The sequence below is a fragment of the Octodon degus genome, unplaced genomic scaffold (genome assembly GCF_000260255.1).
Source record: "Octodon degus isolate 3935 unplaced genomic scaffold, OctDeg1.0 scaffold00258, whole genome shotgun sequence".
Lineage (NCBI taxonomy): Eukaryota > Metazoa > Chordata > Mammalia > Rodentia > Octodontidae > Octodon > Octodon degus.
Window position 1 is genome coordinate 2,365,076 of NW_004524834.1, and position 8,324 is coordinate 2,373,399.

At 37.1% G+C, this 8,324-nt stretch overlaps 2 pseudogenes; one reads left to right on the forward strand and one right to left on the reverse strand.

Moving 5' to 3' along the window:
* Positions 1-1,515: 1,515 nt before the first annotated feature.
* LOC101570644 lies at positions 1,516-4,121 on the reverse strand (annotated as a pseudogene).
* Positions 4,122-6,732: 2,611 nt separating this feature from the next.
* LOC101567462 lies at positions 6,733-7,695 on the forward strand (annotated as a pseudogene).
* Positions 7,696-8,324: the final 629 nt, after the last annotated feature.

The window sequence follows — 8,324 nt, forward strand, 5'->3', positions numbered from 1 at the left end:
CCATAAAGCAGGATACTCACACTCTGAGCACCAGGCTCTTGGTGGCTATTCCTGTTCTGCAACCCACCACACAAATTTTCACATACCATTGGTGGAGAAATGGAGTGTGCTGGTGTGACTCTGTTGGAAGGAAAAACCACCCAAAGCTTGTACTTTACTCCTTGCAGTCTTTACTCTGTGCAAGCCGTTCCCCCTGTGTTTGCTATCTGCATCTTCTCATTGTCCCGTATTGTAACATTGAGTATATTGTTTTTTGAGGATTGTTAGTGCTAACAAATCATCAAACCTAGTGATGGTAGTGGCATAACTGCTTATATATCAAATCAAAGTAAAGCACTTTAAAGTTTAAATTCCTGCACTGAGGTAGAAAAGGTCTATGATAAATGTGTTCAACTGAACACCTACTATAACCAAATTGTGTGCTACACAGGAAAAGTTGTGGAATGTGACCCTTGTGAAGGACTAAAACTAACAAAAGTGAAATAAGAATGTAAGCACACATGGAACCGTGATTATTTGCTGTATAGAGTGGAACAAAGGGACTGAAGTCTAGGCTACAGGTTAAGATTCAAGGACCAAAGTTAAGTGTTACCCCACTTAATCTGCAAATGAAAGAGTCCAAAATTTATCCAGCATAGTGGAAGGATTTTCACATTTAACATATAGTGATTTGTTTTATAGAAAGTAATGCAACTTTTAGTTTTCTACTATGCAATGACTAAAAAAAAATCTCAAGTATAACTATGCAACTATATTATACATCTCAGTAACTATCAATAAACCATTCTTGGCTAGTATACATTTCAATTTAATACAGAACTATATTTGGAAGGCAGCTATGCTAACCACTATACCACCAACGCTACAGAACTATATTTGGGGTTTTAGAAAGGCAGCAATAATTATACTTTGGCTTTTATTTTAGATGCTTAACATAGTTAAGGAAACAGTCAGGCATATTAAGTGAAGGTAGTTAAAATTTAAAGACAATCATAATCCCTTACAACTTGCACACACTGTATAATGGTTATATGGAATAAAGCCAGTGTAACTTAATTGGTGTTTTATACACAGAGAACTTAAAAATATTGGAGGTAACCATACTAAACATACTATGGTAACATGTGGAAAATGCAGAGATACCACAGGACAAAAGGAATCTGAACAACACTATATGCATTACCCAAGAAAACATGACTGGTTCTCATGCAAGACTAAGCCTGCCTCCATCATCTAAGTGCATTGGTTTACAAAGCATCAGGTTTCTAGGAGAGAAACTGTTCTAGGAAAGTTGAAAATCTTCTGAAAGTTTCATACGTGTAAAACAAGGAAAAGGCTATAACTATCTTGATATCTGAAGTTGGTATCAGATGAAACTGTTAAGATTTCCAGCCACGGTGTAAGAGAGGAAGGTCCTCATGCAGCACATGTTCCCTGGCCCCAGGAAAGCTCCATGTATGTGATACAGAAGTTGCCAAAGAGGGAAACAAGCAGTTCAGCCGTGTCTCTGCTATGCTAAGTACTTCTTAACAGGCTTTTCATAATGCTTGGTGCCATCCATTTAATATGTTCAAAGATAAAAGCAGGCATGATTGTTATGGTGACTATCGTCCCAGACATTGAAAGTATGTCTGCTAATCGAGCATCCTTCAGTCTAATCACATTCTGCCCACTTATTTCACAAACATTATTTTCAGTCAGAAGACCATTTCTGGCAGAAGAACTGTCTATCACTATGGATGTTATTTTTCCACTTTTGAAGATAAAACCAACATGTCCAGTACTACCCTTGTGCATGGAAATTGTCCGTTCAAAGGGCCTGGCACGAATGCTCATGGTAATCTCTCCAAAAGTCTGTTTGAGCACCATGTGTGCTTTGTTGGAACTCCAGCCTGCACAGTTCTCACCATTGATCTGGAGAACTTGATCCCCAAATCTCAGACCAACCAAAGAGGCTGGAGAATTAGCCTGGACTAGCTGAACAGATATACCATTATCTACTGATTTAAGTCTGAACCCAATTTTTCCATCTTGATTCTTACACAAAATGACCTCATGAGTCCCTTGTTTTATTTCTGCTCTATGAATGCCGACATCATTCCCCATACAGGAGCCACCGTACAGTTCATGCTGGAAGGTCTTGCTGCCAACCCCTGAACTGGTGCTCCAGGAACCATGGCATAAACTCAAGCCAATGTACTGAGAAAGCTCTAGATACAGTTTGGGATAGAGATTTCCATCCCATGAGACAGTAGCAGAAGCGTCCAACAGAAAACCTAACTTGGCAGGGTTTGCAAAAAAGGCAGTCTGAGCCTGAATTACTTTGTCTACCTTCAAATTTTCAAGAGATGGATAGAGACACTTCTGCAGGATTTTTCTCCGCCACTAGGTGGCTCACTGCTGCCTCCCCACATCTCAAGAGACCAATTAATGAATTTTTAAATTTTGGAAATATGCAACTCACTCTTACTAAGTTTTTATTACATTCTACAATGATGCTATGTGTTTTATTCCCATTCTTTCTAAAGTGCTGCAAAGTCAACATCAAAAGCCTATTACATTGGTGAGGAAAGTAAGGCCCCAAGTGCCTAAATGAATACAAAATCATGAATTCAGATGTACCAAACCAGGCTGGCGATATAGCTCAGTGGCATATGTGCCTGGCTGGCAAGCATAAGGTCCTGAGTTCAATCCCTGATACAAAAAAAAAACAAAAAACAAAAAACAAAAAACAAAAAACAAACAAAAAAAAAACTATCAAGCCATAGAGCTAGATTTCTGGTCAAATTTCTTTTTTACTTTTTTTTTTATTTTTACATATTTGGTTGCTGCAAGGTCTCACTACACAGCTTGAACAAGTGGTGGTCCTCCTGCTTTCAGCTTCCTGAGCACTGGGATAACAGGTTGCACCAATATGCCTGGACTCTGACTTGCTCAGCCCTCCCTGGGGGCAGGATTAGCACAGTATGTGGTGTCTGGGATGGAACCACAGTCTCTGAACTTGCCTAAGCAGGCTCTTTAGTCTGCTGAGCTATCTCACCGGCCCCAAAATATTCTTTATTTGCAACTGTAATATCGAAACAAGGTAAACAGATAATACTCTATATAAGTACAATATTATCAAAAACTTCAACTTTCAAAGTGACAAATTTTCAGGCTTAGAGATTATCTAAAACTGGTAGGCAAAGCCAGGACCAAATATTGCACTTATTTACTTGATCCTGAAGATTATACTTTTAATGCTGTTCATCTCTGAAGATGATATTCTTTAGCATTGAAGTCTTTCTCCAAATAAGATTTTATAACAGGCCACATTTATGGGATTACAGAGGAATAATATAATTATTTTTAAAGATCTGTAAAAGTAAGCACTGACAAAAATACATGCAAATTGAAGGGCTTCTAGTATTTATCTTTCATTGTGCAATAAATGTAAATTTGTTGTGATAGTGAACTTTATATAAAATATGTTCATTAAAAATGTGTAAACATTGCCCCAAAATATCCATGTGTCAAATAGAAGTGAAATAATTGTAGCATGCTTTAGTTTTGACTAAAGCATAGGAGAAGTTCCAAACAAAGTTCTGAGATTTTGATTGAAATATCTATTTGTATTTTAAATATTTGGCTCTATTTGTCACTAGTAATCACAGAAAAAAAAGTTGCCAAATTGAATTAATAGAAAGTTTGTGTATGGCCACATCATAGTTATTAACCTAGGTATTAATTTTCAAGCAATTTCTTCAAACCTCTTATATGGAAGCTAAGTGAAGTTGTATTTGCTGACCCCATCATTGCATTGTTATTGAAAAGTCCAATAGAAATTTAGATTACTAACTAAATTAAACACATTAAAAGCTTATCTGAAATTCCAAATTATAGCCTCTGAAAACTCAAAAAGTCAGAAACACAATGACAGCTATATTTAACTAATTTAAAAGAAAAAAAAAAACACAGCTGGAAATTGATCACAAGACACAGTGCTCACAATACAGAGCTGCATGCAGCTTTCTCTAATGCCTATCTAAGCATTCTAATAACTTTCCATTAAAGACAGAATACATTACAATACCATTGCTCACCTTAAAAGTAAAGTGGCTGTTGTTAGTTGGGAAGGGCATGGCACGCCTCAATCTTGTCCTGCTTTACAAGTAATAAACAAATACTATTCAAAGGGCAAGTCAGGTGCAGAAAAGGTTAGTGAAAAATGTTTCTTTTTTAAGGCCTGGTGTAAGGGCAAGTGGAACTTAATTCTTTGAGCCACCAACATTTTCCTGAAAGATAGTCAGAAATTTAAGATTACAATCCTAAATTGTAACAGGACTGGAGAGATAATTCAGAGGCATAAGCACCTGCCTAGCAAGCACAAGGTCCACAGTGCAGTCCCTCCTCCACACATCATACTGACCTTGGAATCCTGGGTGTGCCATGGCAGGCCTGGAAAGAGGCCTGTAATCCCAGCACTCAGGAGGCTGAGACAGGTGAATCACTGCATTAGAGACCAGACTGGGGGGTAGCAAAGTGAGTAAAAGGGCAGCCTGGACTGCATAGTGAGACCCTGCCTCAATAAATAAATAAATAAATAAGTTGTGGAGCAAAAATGGTACCATGTGCTAGGATTTTACAAACCCTGAAGTTGAAACACTGAATGCAACAGAAATGAGATATTGCTTATATATGTCCTATCTTAAATCTTTTAAGAGATCAAAAGTACTATTTCATAGAATAATTTAATCTTCAATTTAATTTTATCTGCTTTTTAATAACAAAGGAAGATCTGAAAATTTGAGAGAATGGAAGCAACTAATGGTTTTAATGAAGTGTATTCAGTTTGAACAAAAAGCAGATAACCGTGTAGAAATAAAACATTTGTAAGAGAAACTTCAACACTGGCTCCAAAAAGAAAATTTGTAGCTACCTAGTAAAATAAATTTTGTCTTTTTTCTTACCAACATTTTATACAAGACTTTAATTAATTAATTAATTTATTTATTTATTTATAGGGAAGGGTGTACAGGGAGTTCAAGGTCTCACTACTAGATTGGACTCCTAGTGACTCTTCTGTTTACAACCTCCCAAGAGCTGGGATTACAGGCACATGCCACCTCGCCCAGTCTCAATCGCCAACTCAGGGTGCCCCGGGTATAAGGTCTGCATAGCAGCCCAGGGGGTGGAACCCCAGGGCCATGCACTTGCTTGCAGGTGCTTTAATCCGCTGAGCTATTTGGCTGGCCCTACATAAGACTTTTAATTATAATCAGGATAGATTTTCTTTTCCCCCGATATCCTGATTAGTGATTAAATTAAGAAAACAAAGCATATTTAAATTTCATCTAAGCTAACTATGTATTTATAGTTTTTTCCCTCAGAATCAAAATATATGTAGATATGGTTCTTTAAAATCCTCTTTAATATGCTCTGGTTTCTCTTCAGATTGTATAAATCTTTTGCCCACTTTAAAAATCCCCTTTAAGTATGTGATAAAAAACATCCAGATAAATTTGTTCAGTAAACAGTAATTTTCCTAACATTTAACATTTATTTAGTAAGTGCGTTTATTTATTTAACAGGTTCATGATGTACACATTCCATGAGACAGCTCTTCTCGACATTTATTGCCTTAAACTGAAGTCAGTAGAAGGACTTGATAAATACCAGTTGAATTAATAATTATATGTGAATTGTCTGAATACTGTTATCGAAGAAGGAATAAGTTTTGACAGGTCAGTTTACATGAAAAAAATTTAAAAATTGAGATGAACAAATCTGTCCAAAACATGTTTGACTACTTCTGTTTGTGATTCTGTGTTTAAGAAAGACACATTTTAGGAGATGGAACATAGCTTTGATTTGGGCAAAACTGAAATATTTCAGGAACATGTTAATACTGTTTTGATTTCTACACTGATGCCTGCTAGCAACAAACACTAGGGGGGTTTGATATTCCTGTTTTGACAACCATGTTTTCAAACAGATGTGCATTACATTGTGGAAATGGCTGTATTCACTGACTGCGAGTATAATGGCCCAGGTGTCAGGGAAGAGTTACAAATTAACTTAATAAACTAATGAGACAATTAGATGGACGTCTTACAAACTGCTTAAAGTGGAAGTTAAAATGCTAATTATTCATATATTTCTGATATATGTAGAAAATAAATGTATTCATTTGTTATTAATTCATATTCAGATTTTGTTGCAGATTAATGTGGATTTTGTGTTATTTCCATTAGAGTTTTTTTTTTCATCTTTAATTTTCTATTTGAAATGGCTTCACATATTGTTTTATTTAAATTAGTTTTAAATTACTCCTTATTTAAGTTATTCCATTATTTGAGCATGTTCAGTTTTTGGTTTAAGTTTCCTAATATGCTGGTTGAATTGGTAAAGTAACATTCATTACTTGATAGGTTGTTGTGTGCAGTGAATTAAACTGAAAGTTTATAAGTCAGCACCTGGCACACAACGATCATTCAACACCTGCTGATACTTGCTATATCATCAAAAACTATGTCTTTGTATACATATTCAACAAAGATAAAGGAAAAGTCTTCATGGTGCTATTATATTAAGAACAAGAAAAAGAAAAAGTTATAAAATAATAAATCAGAAAGTTTTTATTTTGTGGAGCTGAGATCATTTATTTTAAAGGAATATGAGGTAGTAGCTTATTCCTTTCTGCTGGAGGACATCGCGGAGGAAACATCATCAGTCTGTCTTCTGACAGCCATCATGTTTAAGTCAGAGTCTCCCAAGGAGCCCAAAGAGCTGCCAGAGCTCTTCATGGAAGGGCTGAGTTTGAAACAACTGATGAGAATCTGAGGAACCATTATGGGCAATGGAAGCCTCACAAACCGCATGGTAATGAGAGATCCAAACGCCAAGCATTCCAGAGGCTTTGCGATCATCAGTTATGCCACTGTGGATAAGGTGGATGCAGTCATGAATGCAAGGCTGCAGAAAGTGGATGGAAGAATTGTGGAACCAAAGAGCACTATCTCAAAAGAAGATTCTCAACAACCAGGTGCCAACTTAATGGTGAAGAAGATCTTTGCTGGAGGCATTAAAAAAGATACTGAAGAACATCACCTACAAGAGTGTTTTAAATAATATGGAAAAATTGAAGTGATTGAAATTATGACAAACCAAGGCAGTGAAATGAAGAGTGGCTTTGCTTTTGTAAGCTTTGAAGACCATGATTCTGTGGATAAAATTGTCATTGAAGAATACCACACTGTGAATGGCCACAACTGTGAAGTGAGGAAAGCCTTGTTGAAGAAGGAGATGAAGAAAGATGGCTAGTGCTTCATCTAGCCAAAGAGATCAAAGTGGTTCTGGAAATTTTGGTGGTGGTCATGTAGGTGGTCTTAATGACAATGAGTTTTGATCACGGAGGAAACTTCGGTGGTCGAGGGGGCTTTGGTGGTAGCCATGGTAGAGGTACATATGATGGCAGTGAAAATGGCTACAATAGGTTTAGTAATGATGGAAGCAGTTATGGAGCTGGTGGAAACTATAATGAACTCAGAAATAATATCAATCAGTCTTCAAATTTATGACCCATACAGGGAGGAAATTTTGGAGGCAGAAGCTCAGCGTTATGGTGGTGGAGGCCAATATTTTACCAAACCATGAAGTCAAGATGGCTATGGTGGTTCCAGCAACATCAGTAGCTGTGGTAGTGGCAGGTTTTAAACACTTTCAGGAAACAAAGCTTAGCAGGAAATGAGAGCCAGAGAAGACACAGGGAAGCTACAGCTTGCACCAGATTTGTGAATTCATCCAAGCACAATGGCGGCAGGTCCTGCTGTCACAAAGAAGACATGTTTTAGATGATACTCATACCAAAGGGCACAGAAGTTGAGGATTGTATTTTTTGACTATTGTATAACAGGTCATTTTAGTGTCTGTTCTCTGGAAACGGTAAAGGATTACAACATGGGATTTTAATGGAGACCTTTTCTGCACCTATGCTGTTGACAGCTAATAGGCTGATCATGACACTGAATAAATCTGTCTTACTGTTTTGTGCTTTTTAGTTTTCCTTTTTTTAAAAAAAAAGTTTTAAATTTATTTGTTACAGGGTCTTACTATGCAGCTTGAACTCAGAGTGATCCTCCTGACTCATCTTCCCCAGTGCTGGGATTACAGGTGTACACCACCATGTCCAATTCAAGGGCCAGAATAGGCCAGCACAACATTCGGTACTGGGGACTGGGGATCAACCTCCGGTTCTGGTGCTTGCCAGGCAGGAGCTTAGACCACTGAGCTTGCTCCTCACCCTCTTTCTAGATTTTCTTTTTTCCCTCTTTCTTTTCTTCCTT